This window comes from Nuphar pumila, chromosome 3 (assembly GCF_984573655.1).
Source record: "Nuphar pumila chromosome 3, dmNupPumi1.hap1.1, whole genome shotgun sequence".
Taxonomy (NCBI): Eukaryota; Viridiplantae; Streptophyta; class Magnoliopsida; order Nymphaeales; family Nymphaeaceae; genus Nuphar; species Nuphar pumila.
The window spans coordinates 122,041,136-122,055,071 of NC_143251.1; positions in this window are offsets into that span (position 1 = coordinate 122,041,136).

Here is a 13,936-nt window from a genome sequence, read left to right on the forward strand (position 1 = left end):
GTTGTGAAGATGGATTCAAAGTATACCAATCAGATGTATCAGAAAAGGTGACTCATAGGTTCTACCTATGAATCAGATCTAGGTTGTTTGGGAGTCAATAGTTTCTTGTGATAAATCTTAAATCATCAGGATCTGTTGCAGTGAATAGAGGAAGACACGGTGGGAAGGGTTGATATCAATTGTAGACCCACAACAGCAATTGTTGGCTATAGATCTGATTTCATTAATATATATTTGGGTTTACAATAATTTAGGGTACTAAACTACCCTGCAACATAAAATAGAAATTACAACAAAGTCATTATTAAGTGGGTGACGCATAACATACACGGGTCCGGATCTGGCTCCAATAAAAACTAGTCCAATAACCGATTCTGTTTTTCACCCCCCTTCAAGTTGTGTATGGTCTTGTACCATGAACAACTTGTTTTTGAGCGTCCAAAACCTAACTTTAGTTAATCCTTTAGTGAACAAATCTGCTACTTGATCTTCGGTTCTCATAAATTCAGTTCCAATCTCTTTCTCTTCAACCTTCTATCGCACGAAATGTTGATCTATCTCAATATGCTTGGCTCGACTGTGGTGGATTGGATTAAAAGACATGTTGATAGCACTTTGATTATCATATAGTAAAGATGATCGTGAAATTTCTTCCCCTACTTCTGTCAATATGTGTCTGACCCATGTAACTTCTGCAGTGGCAGGAGCCATAGATCGGCACTCCGCTTTAGTGCTTGACCTAGCTACAACTTTCTGTTTCTTACTACTCCAAGAGACCAAATTTTGTCCAATGAAAACACAATACCCTGAGACAGATCTTCGCTCATCTGGATCGCCGACCCAATCCGCATCACTGTAGACAACAATTTTATGCGTGCTTTGTCTTGTCGGCCTTTGCCTGTAGAGAAGTCCATCACCAACTGTCCCCTTTAAATATCTAAGGATTCTTTTGACTGCCTCCATGTGTCTAGTGTGCGGTTCATGCATGAATTGAGACACCTAGTTGACTGAGTAGACAATGTCAGGTCGAGTGAACGTAAGATACTGTAACATCCCAACTAGGCTCCGATATCTGGTAGGGTCATTGTATAAATCCCCATCTTGGACACTCAATTTTTGATGAAGAATGCGCGGAATGGCTAAAGGCTTACAGTCCTTCATGCCTGCTTTGCTCAGGACATCCACTGTGTATTTGTGCTGGGTGAGTGCCAACCCATCTTCTCTTCTATCAACTTCCACTCAAGAAAATATCGCAAGTTTCCAAGGTCTTTCATTTTAAATCTCTGACTTAACAGTTGTTTCACCTTTGCAATGTGATTCTCTGAGTTACCTATAATAACAATATCATCCACATATATAACCAGTAAAGTAACTACATCTTCACTTTTGAATATAAACAGGGAATGGTCTAGAAGAGATCGACAAAAACCATGTTTTTGTATCTCAGACAAAAAATTGTCAAACTAAGAGTGGGACGCCTGCTTCAGCTCATAGAAGGCTCTCCTCAATCTGCAGACGTAGTTCCTAGGATCCCTTTCTGCATATCTAGGAGGTTGTTCCATGTAGACCTCCTCCTTTAAGTCTCCATGCAGGAAGGCAAGGCACGACTTACACCTCATGATTGATCTTATTCATGCCTCAACCTTGAATTGTGTGCGTCTTGTAGTTTCTTTAGTCTTGTGTTATGGATTCTTCTTCATTCTTCCCATCTCATTCAGGTCTTTCCTCAAGCTTTCTTAATCAACTTGTTTTTGAAAAATTAAACACCTCAAATTTCTTGACTTGGAAGAGACATATTATTCCTTTTATAAGGAGTCAAGGTCTCCTTGGTCATCTGGATGGAACTACTCTAGTCCTGCTAAAATTTGTTGCACGTGAAAGAAAGGATGATAATGAGTTGACCTCAACTGTGTATGTCAAAAATCCAGAGTTTGAGACTTGGGAAAAGAAAGACCAGTCAGTTGTGGACTACATCACTTCAACTTTGTCGCAGGAGGTGCTCGTAGCCATACCTGATGATTGTTCAGCCAGCCAGCTTTGGAATAAATTAGTTTAGACATATTCTCAGGTCTCGCTGGCGAGAATGGTTTTTTTGAAGCGAGAGTTTCAGTTGCTCAGAAAGGACAATATAACCATCATGGAGTATTTGAATAAGATGAAGACTATCACAAACCATCTTGCCATTGTGGGGTGCAAGGTAAGTGACACATATATGGTCCAACAGACTCTGAGTGGGCTAGGGCCTGATTACAATATGATTGTTACTTCTCTATTGTGCTTGCCTATTCTCCCTACTTTTGAAGAGTTGTGTGCCAAGTTGATTCAGTATGAAATGACTCTGAAGGGTTTTTCTGAGGAGCCACAGTCTCACACAAATACTTAGGAGGACCTTACTACAGGAATGTCATATAGGCGAGGACGAGGAGGTTTTGGGTTTCGTGGAAGAGGAGGACAAGGTGGACGTGGACTGCTGCCTACACCAAATATATTGCCAAATGCGCAAGGGCAAAAGACATTATCCACTTGTTATCTTTGCAATAAAAGAGGACAAATTAAGGCAAATTATTGGTTTAATCCTCAGAATAAAGGAAAGTCTCCACAGGCAGATGTCAAGAGAGAGTCTGGTAGTGCCCAGGCTAATGATGAAATTAGAGAGTTACTGTTATCTGCATTGGCAGGATTGAATCTGAAGCAGAGTGATCAGGGCACTTGGTACGTTGACTCAAGTGCGGCAACCCATGTGACTGGTGACACTGATAAGATTCTTAATCCTATCCCTTATTTTGGTAAAAGTAGCATCGTCACTGGAGACAGAACTCATCACCTTGTCTCTCATATTGGAAACTCCATTGTTCCTATGTCAACCTCTACTCTTAAGTTGTCTAATGTTCTTCATGCTCCCAACATTAAGAAAAACATTGTTTCTGTTTCTAAGCTTGTCGATGATAATCATGCCTCAGTTGAATTCACTCCCTTTTCTGTGCAGGTCAAGGACCTTCGCACGAGGGAAACATTCACTGAGGGAAAAAGACAAGGGAACATGTACGTCTTCCAAGAACGTATCTTGGATTCTGCTCGTCCTGCTTGTTCCATTTTGAAGAATTCACCCGTGTCATCTTCAGCGTTGACTAAGTGTGTTATGAATGTCTTTGAATGTAATAAGCCACATCTTTGGCATAGTCGGTTGGGTCATTATGGGAGTCATTTTGTTGAAAAACTTGTTTCCAATAATCTCATTCCTAAAGATAGTCTGAATACAGAGATAAGTGATCAAATGTGTGTTCAATTTTCGTCTATGCAAGAGTCACGTACTGCCTTTTAATTATATTAATAAAAGAGCTTCAAAGCCTTTTGAGATTATTTGTTCTGACGTGTGGGGGCCTGCTTCTGTTACTTCTGGTTCTAGAAGCAGATAATACTTAATCTTTATCGATAACTACTCCTATTATACTTGGATATACTTTATGAAAAGTAAATTTAAAGTTTTTTCTTTGTTCCAAAACTTCCATTCTCTAGTCAAAAACCAGTTTTCTGAATCTATTCAACATTTCCAATCTGATGGAGGTAGTGAATTTTCCTCCAATGACTTCATACATTTTCTCCAAATTAATGGGATAGGAAAAAAAGTGTTTTGCCTGCATACACCACAACAAAATGGGATAGCTGAACGAAAGCATAAACACATTATTGAGAGTACAATGAGTATGATGCATGACAACAATCTTCTTAATTCCTTGTGGACGGAAGCTTTTCATTCTGCTCTGCATGTGATAAATAGATTACCTATGACTATTTTGGAGAATAAATCACCTTATTTCTCACTTTTTGGTGTCCATCCCAACTACTATGACTTACATGTTTTTGGTTGCGTTTGCTATGTTCATATTGATGGGTCCTTAAGGCACAAATTTTAGGACAAGGCCATAAAGTGCAGGTTTGTAGGGTATGCAGATGATTACAAAGGATACAGATGTTATGATCCCATAAGCAAACACATCAAGATATCGAGGAATGTTATCTTTGAGCTGAATTTTGATCTTCAAACCAACATGCCTCCTGCAGATTCCCCACCAGGTGAAATCTATCATCCTTGGCTCAACTCAGAACTTTTTAGTAGAGTTGATGATAATTGGCCTTCGAGTTGTATGCAGCTACGAGAATGTACTGTCGCAGAGGATGAGACACCATCTCCAAGAGAGATGACATTACCGCTTGGACCAGACAAGTATAAGGGCATCATTTACACCCGAAAAAATGGGGAGGATCCACCTATTTCGAGACAAGGGACTGAACAATCATCCACTTCCTCGCGTACTCTTGATGACAGGAGGCCCACTCGTGTTCGTCAACCAATTGAAAGATGGGTTAGTTATGACAATTTCTCTATGGACTTTCAGTTGTTTCTGACGGCTCTACAGAAAGAGGATGAACCTGTCACATTCTATCAAGCAAATAATTCTAAAAAATGGGTGGAAGCCATGAATGGTGAGATGGAAGCTTTGCATGAGTGTGGAACATGGGAGATTGTCCCCAGATCGTCCAACAAGAATGTGGTAGGATGCAAGTGGTGTACAAAATAAAGTACAAGTTAGACGAAAGCATTGAAAAGTATAAGGCAAGACTTGTAGCTAAAGGATTTACACAGGCGTCAGGTCAGGATTATGACAAGACCTTTAGTCCAGTTGTGAGAATGGGGACCATTAGAATTATTATTTCCCTAGTCGTTGAACATGGATGGAAGCTCAGTCAGCTCGATGTAAAAAATGCCTTCCTGCATGGCGACTTAAAGGAGGAGGTCTACATGGAACAACCTTCTAGATATGCAGAAGGAGATCCTAGGAACTATGGCTGCAGATTAAGGAGAGCCCTCTATGGCTGCATGACGACTTACAAGATGCACACAATTCAAGGTTGAGGCATGAATAAGATCAATCACGAGGTGTAAGCCATGCCTTCCTTCACCCTTTTTTTTTAGCTAGGATCTAGGGTTAATAGCTGTCAACGAGGTCAGATCTGAAACCAGCTGCCAATAGTTACGTTCAGACCCTACAATCAACCAATATTTTCTGTTCCCCTTTTTTTTTTGCAAAGAACAAATTTCCTCCTGATGTAGATATATACTTTAGCCTTGAATAGCATGCAAAACAGATATAGAAATGCAATACACAACAGAAAAGAAATTTCACCAGAAACTCAAGCACGTGTATGGGGAATACTAGGCTAAAATCGACTGATACCTTGAAAAGGAATGGGAGATAAGATATTTAGATCTGTTACTTACAAATCTGATCCTCAAAAGATAAACAACAACAATGATAGATTTGAGGGAGAGAGGAGAACATTAACTCTAAAAAAAAAAGGAGAGACAAGATGACAAGAAATAGAAACAATATTCAGATTTAATGTTCAGCAGAGAGAGACAAAAGAGCATTAACTAGAAGTCGATGATCTGATTTTACCAGATCACAAACGTGTTATAAAAAAAATCTGATTTCACGTAGAAATAAATCTCAGTAGATACCAGAAGGAGATTCAGATTGGAAGAGTAGAACATATTTTGTTTAGGGACAGATTCAGTAAAAGAGAAGAGAGGGAGGAGATGGAAAACAAAAATATTGACTTGGAGATCAGACGTCTCTCTGGTCATACCATTTTTGGAGACTTCTTCAAATCCAACAATAGCCTTGCTCTGATACCATGATAAATCTTGAATCATCAGGATTTGTTGCAGTGAATATAGGAAGACACGATGGGAAGGACTGATATCAATTGTATACCCACAACAGCAATCGTTGGCTGCAAATATGATTTCATTAATATATATTTGGGTTTATAATAATCTAGAGTACTAAACTACCCTGCAGCAGAAAATAGAAATTACAACAAAGCCATTATTAAGTGGCTGACGCATAACACGCACAGATCTGAATCTGGCTCCAATAAAAACCAGTCCAATAACCGATTATATTTTTCATCTTGCACATTCATTTGATTGTTGGGTGTTTTGACTCCTAGAGGTCAAAACATTCCAGTCCCCATCCAAGGCCTTTGCACTGTCCATGACCGACCACTTCCAGCCATGGAGACGAGACATACGAGTACCCTTCAGCAACCTGTAACCTGTATGCATGCCAGGAGGTGAGGGGCACACAAAAGGAGAGAGTGCCTTTTCCATCTTCCGTAGTCTATTAGTGGTGTTAGATAGTGGCATAATAGCTCCATTTGAATAAGTAGTTTTGTAGAATTTTTAATCTTTTTCATTTCTTTCTATTAGTTAGAGCATCAAATTGAACCTACTTATCTAGCTATGGTTAGATGACTTCTTACCACCCAAAGAGTGACTTCATACATACCTTGCCCCATAAAAGGAAACAACCTTTCCTCGACTATGAGCCAAAAAATGTTACTAAAGCCATCTAGGTGGATCCTTAGAGCATATCACATGCGGCTTCTATGAAGATTGGTTGCCTAACCCTGCCCCCTTCCAAATCATTGAACACTAGTAACTGCTTAGGGAAGTCAAGTTTCATTCTAGTGATTAGCAGACCCAAGCTTGAGTTGTCTACGCTTAGATTCTTTGACCACAAGTGGAATGCTAAAGGGTGGGGAGGCGGGAACGATTACACATCCGGAGATTGAAGTAGTGATAAGTAGTAGCTCTCGTTTCTTGTTCCATCTAGAGATTGAAGTGGCTTTTGCAAGGATAGGTCTTCCGATTACACATTGGATTTCATGCAAGCCCCCAACAACCCCCCACACAGACGACTACACAAAGTCAAGGCAGATAGGAGAAGCCCACCACCTCATAGAGGAGGGAGAAGTTCGCAGCATAAAATATGGTTAGCCCAAAACTAGGGGAGCAGGTTATATGTCCCCCCCCCGGAACACGCAACACCCTCTCCAAAACTAGTACTTTTTATAAATTAGCTACATCTCGAGTCAAAAAGTCTAAAAAAAAAAATGACAAGAACTCCTAAAACTAAAAACTAACTTCAAGGCTTGCAGCATAAAATATGGGCAAAAACTTTTGCATGACATAAAAAGGGAGAACACAACTAAATGCATGTCTTATATGTATAAGTAATTTAATATATTTATAAAAAGTGAGCATAATAAATTCAATCTAAATGTATGAAGATCATGTGCAAAACCATGTAGGGCATGTTAAAAAACAATGTTTCAATAATGCTTTGTACTTGACCCGAGGGAGGGGCAGCATAGTTGGAATGGGCCTCAGCTGTTAGACGGGCAGTCGGAGTTCAATTCCAACGGGCATTATTCTCTTTGTGTAAGCCAGAAGTCAGTGGCTCCCTGGGGTCAAGGGGTCCACCCAGGTTTACACCCCTTTAGAGTGGTTTTCTCATTCCTATATGAAAAAAATAATGCTTCAAACTTTGATCGCCTTTTACCCATGAATAAAGTTGGTCACTGTCAAGAGAAAATCACCCAACATTAGTTATTTGTGTATTTTAATCCTTAACTTAAACATCGATACTAGTACCTTCGGTATATATGTGAACATAATATATATATATATATATATATATATATATATATATATATATATATATATATATATATATATATATATATATATATATATTGTGGTTATGCATATGTGCTTGAAAGTTGCAATGCAAGTGGTTAAAAGCTATTATACTAAGTTTATGCACTACTATTATCAAACAATTTTTTTATTTTACCTATTACATCATTTAGTCTTTGTTGATTCTTAAAATCCAAGATATATCACTAATATGTTTCTTTTGCGTTTGCATCTATATACATATAACTCTTGTAATATGAAAGACACATATCATCTTATATTTTATTTACTATAAAACCTGATATATCACTACATAATTCATTTTTTATAATAAAACTCTTATGTACCAATGAAACCAATTATGTTTTTCTTAGTTGACATATAAAAATAGTTTACTCTTTTAAAAAATGCACAAAACAAAACCATCTTGCTATTTCTTAAAGACGGATCAAGGGCAATATTAAACAATTTTATAGCTCAGGATTAACTTTTTTTTAATGATGAGATCATGAACAAACCCAAATTGTCGAATGACTCGGTTGGCAATTTGACACTCAACTTCATTCATATTGTGCATTGAAATGTCCTTCTTGGAGATGTTCTTCGCCCCCACAACCACATTGGCGTTCTCTTTCTTCTCCAACATACCTTCATAGAGGCACCAATCTACCAATATTTTCTTTATGGTTAGGCCTACAAACATGCTTTTATTAAAAAAATATATGAAATATCAATAACAATACTTACGTTTGCCCTAATCAGCATGCGAAGCAATGCAATGTAATCGGCATGTGACATGCGAGGACCCACTAATCTTCGATCACAACCATCTTCGTTGCATGACCAACTTCACATTGTAGCACATGAAAATTCATGGGCAATGTCACACATCTAGGGTCTTTCAATAGATATATTCTCCCATATCCAAACATGTATAATAATGATTAACAAGGATTAATACACAGTATGTATAAAAACACAATATGTAAGTATAGAAATAACTATAAATCAAAAGTTTAAGTACAATGAAGGAATAAATACCTCCAACAACACCAACATCCTGACAAGGTTTTTTTCTTTCGCTCCTCATGTTACTCAAACTTGCATACAGGTGTGCAAGTGTTGTTGCTCCTCATGCATATTGATTGATGTGATCTAGGTCTTTCAATAGTTCAATATACAATGCATGGACCGACTTTCCACCAGTGTCAATGAATAAGAATGAGCAAAAAAAGTATAACAAGAATGCTCTCACTATCTTGTCCACCTTACTACCGCCATTCCTTCAAACACACAGTAGTTTTGCCTTTATCCTCCTCGCCTTACTGGGTTCATAATTGTTTCAAAGCTATAAAATTTTGATTTTATCTATTTCAAATGCATCAGCATCTGCTTGCAAATAAATATCACATAATTGTTTAAAATTTTTCACCGTTGTCCACTAATTGGCTCTCATGGTACTTCAGTCTGGTTATTCATGTCATGTCCTCTTACATGATGATCATATAAAGATATTTGAACTGGAATATGTTGCTTGCTGAATTCCAAAACTACACAACAACCTCTAAGAGGGGGTAATTGAAGTTCCATAGTGTGATCTCCAAGAATTTAAGAAATTGCATTCGATCCAACAACTCCTTCACTTCCTTTGTTAGTGTTAAAAACCATCAATATGCTTGGTTCTAGTAGAAACAGTGCATACAGAATGCTGGCTCTTCTGAATCAATTGGCTGAGAATCCTGCAATCCAAATTAATTTTGCTCAAATTAGTCAATTTCAATGAATTCATGTATAGTAGAAATATATATATATATATATATATATATATATATATATATATATTTAATCAATAAAATTAATCAATTGTAATCAATTTTTATATTTTGCACACATACATGACAAACTAATCAATGGCATTCATATATAATAGCCATATATATATTAATTTAATCAATGAAATCAACCAACTGCAATGATTTTTTATATTTTACACACATACATGACAAACTAATTGATTGCATTCATATATAGTAGCAATATATATATATATATATATATATATATTAATTAAATTAATAAAATCAGTTAATTACAATAAATTTTTATATTTTACACACATACATGATAAACTAATCAATTATATTCATATATAGTAGCAATATATATATCAATTTAATCATTAAAATCAGTCAGTTACAATGATTTCTGTAATTTCGACATATACATGACAAACTAATCAATTGCATTCATGTATTGTAGCAATATATATATATATATATATATATATATATATCAATTTAATTAATGAAATCAATCAATTATGATAAATTTTTATATTTTGCACACATACATAACAATTGCATTGAAATCAATCAATTACAATGAATTTTTATATTTTGCACACATACATGACAATTGCATTAATGCATAGTAGCAATATATATATATATATATATATATATATATATATATATATATATCAATTTAATCACTGAAATCAGTCAATTACAATGAATTAAACTAATCAATTGCATTTTAAGTATAGTAGCAATATATAGATGTATGTATATATATATATATCAATTTAACCAATGAAATCAATCAATTGTAATAAATTTTTACCTGTCCACGAGCATAAGACCTTCTTCCTCATTGCGACTGCTTTGTCAGAGCATGCACTTTCTCCTACACATGGACAATAGTATCAGACTCCTGAGCGGTGTTCGCATCTAACCCAGCCACATGATCCTCACTTATACCTACGTCCTGATGAGGGTCCATATTAACCATAGTCCCTTGGTCAGGTACTTCCTCCTCCCTCTCACCACTGCTACTACAGGTGGATGCATCTCCCGCTTCATTTATTCGAGCATTGAGGTTAGCAACAACCTCATAGCTAGCTAATGGTTCATCCTCCCCCTCCTTAGATGCTTTTGGGATGAGAGACAAGATTGTGCCTACAAACTACTTAACTTTTTTCTGCACATTCTATTTTAGATACGGGTCACTTTAAAATTTGTAGTTGTTCACTATACGAAAATTTAGATTTTTTTGTAGCTCATTACTTGAGCACAGTTGTATGTAATTATCGATGGTGCATTTTTTGTGAAAAACGTTCGACACCAACATTTTTGGCAATAGATATAGCTCTCTCTCTACCCACTTATACACACTAAGTTGTGCTTCTAAATTACCAGAATGACCCATTTCATAGTTCTTTGTTAGTTTTTGTTGTTGTGCTTAAAAAATTTCAGATGATGTGGGTGTGGTCTCCTTCAACACAGTCTTCTTCTTATTGGTCATATTGTATTAATAAACATATTCAATTTTTTCTAAAATAGCAATACAAGGAATATCGAACAAGTACTGCAAAAAACAAAAAATATATTTGCATTATGAAAAAACATTTAAAAAAAATAAAAGTGAACATTGTTTTATTCAGCTGTTAAACAAAATAGAACAATGTTTGATTTAGTTGCTAAACAAAATGAAACAATGTTTAATTCAATTGTTAAACAAAAAGGCACGATGTGCTTACCAAAAAAACACATCGTCGATGGTTCAACGATAAAATTCCTTCTATGAATAGTTGCTAAAAATAGTTATCGAAAATAGTTGCCAGAAAGGAAGTAGGTTGGGGACCATTGGTTGGAGACAAAAGATAAAAAAATCCTAGATTATGCTAAAATAATCAGGTTGGGGACCACAACGGGTTTATATATGATTCAAGAAAATATTTTGCAACAAATATGTGTCATGCTTTCACAAATAATTAAGTATAATATTTGGAATATAAGGCGATTCACAAATTATGTTATGTTAGAATGTGTAGTATATGCGAATAAGTAAGATATTTTCGAATTTACTAGGGTTTTATAAAATGGAACAATGTTATAAATTTATGCAATATCATGTCATATATGTGAATAAGTAAGATATTTACGAATTTGGTGGTAAGTGGTAAGTGTTGTTTCACACATAAATTTGTGCGATTTCGGGAAGTATATGCGAAAAAACTATGATATTTGCGAATTTAGTGGTAAGTGATAAGTGGAGTTTCACAAATATATTTATGTGAAATATGAAATATATGTGAAAGAGTCAGATATTTACGATTTTGGTGGTTTAAGTTTCACCAAGATTTATCAAATAAATTTATCGAGTTTGTGAGGTCGAAATTCACATAAAAAACCTATGATTCTAGATTTGAGTGACTATTGAACATATTTGATGGGCGGTTCAATTTTATCACAAAAATGCCTAAATTCGTAGTTGCGAAGGATAAAAGTGTCCTAACGTTGTTGAATATTTGTAATTTTGGACATCGAGAGAATATCGAAAATTGCAAGATTTTTAGAAAATCATGTCAAATTACCTGTACAGAATAATTATTTTTTGTAAAATTAATTTGTAATATTATTTTAATGGTTTTAACACGTGTCATGTTCTCATTGACATGAAATATTTTTAATTATTTTTAGCCAGTTCAAAACGATTCACTTGAGAATTGGTATCGGCCGATTCACCTGAATCGTTGGCCAAACGACTTTGACAACATTGTTATGTTATGTAGTATAGTCCAAAGGGGATCATTGTCCTCTTGGACTACCATCCTCAACTTAGAAGGCTTTGATTGTTTGATGTTTAGAACATGGATGCAAAGTGTTTGAAATCATGTGGAGAGCCTCATTTCATTTAATTAGTAAAAGAGATCTGACAATTATCGCAAGGCGCACCCCAAAAAGGCATGTACTCCGTCCATGTGCTTGATAGAAGTGAAATACCCAGCATATGGGACTTTGTTAGTTAATTTATATAACAATATTTTTTTGCTATTATGAGGTAAAATCAAACGTATAGTATGGTGCGACCATCAATATGAATCCAGGTTGTGGGAACTGAAAAGGCTTAATGATGTTTTTTGGAGCTGCAATGTCTTTGTTTAGGGCTACATTCTCTTCACAAAACGAAGCAATGATGCAACTTTAAGTTGTTGTTTGGCTCAAAATTTATAGTTTTTTGAATCAAGGTCTTTGGCCAAATAACCTTCTCTTTGTTTAGTTTTTTGAGAAAATAGATTTTGGTGGAAAAGCATACTTTATTAAATATGTTTAGTTTTACATTGAATATTTTTTAGGAACGCCTTAGGTTTAAGATGTGTAAAGTTGACTTGAAGGGCAAGGCACTTAAGGGGTTTGCCAATTGAACAAACTTTGGACTTGGATTTGGATTTTGCTTGACCAGCCAGTCAAGCATCATTTTGGGCCATAATTAAGTACAACTATTAACCCAACGTTCTGGACATTAGTGGGTGCATGTAGAGACTTGGTGACTTAGCATTGATTGATTGGTGTAGACTCGCTTTTTCTTTTTTTTCACTCATTTTTTTTTTTATGTTTGTGGAGCTCTCAAAGTAACTAGTCTTAATGAGAAAGGTAAAATACCATAGGTGTGGGCTTGGTTTTATGGCAGAAGCGAAGTTGCAGTTCACCCCTATCACTTTTAAGAGAGCGCCATAGTGTGCACCTGCAAGCCATTTCGGTTCTTGACATCTTCATAATCGACATCAAGATCGTACAAAAATTTCAATACTTCATATTTTGATGTTTACATCAAGATCGAAACCGTTGATCTTTATGACTAGATGTCTAAACCCATCTTGCCACCACTGACAAACATACAATAAAGTAAGTTGTCTTTTTTGTTTGAGATTTTCTTTAGTGTGTTGATTTACCTAACTTTATTTTGATGTTTACATGTAGTTTATCTTTTTCCAAAAAAGTCTTTTCTTTAGTTTAGACCGACCTTTTTGTTATGTGAGTTGGCAAGTCTATGCATTCGATGTCTAAGTTTATGTTTTTGTGCTAATCTTAACATTTCAATTTCTTAATAATGTATTTTTAATTGTTTGCTTCTTAATATTTTTGGTTTTCCAGTGCTTAAATTTTAATAAAATGAATTTTTGTTGTGTGTAGGGGTGAAGGGAAGTGGCTGCCATGACAATAGATTCAGTTTGGATGTAGCCTTTCCTAAATCCTAGTTAACCAAATTCAGAGTTAGAAATTAAGGAATTTTTTTAGATAATTAAAAAAGAACTGCCTTGCTCATCGAGTTCATAAATGCATAATCTAAGTATCTCTTGCCCATCGAGTACACGTGGCTTTGGCCTTATGGCAAGGGTCACACACCTGTTGGATTCGAATTCGTGATGTCTCATCAAATTGGTGATATTCGTGATGTCTCATCAAATCTGAATTCCATTATTAATCATAGAAACCACCCACTGGATCATAGACCTAGCCATGTTGGATCTGCCGGAGGTACTTACGATCGTTGTCTTGGCAGCGTAAAACCAAACCAAGACCTGATTTGAGATGCTGATACTGGGTC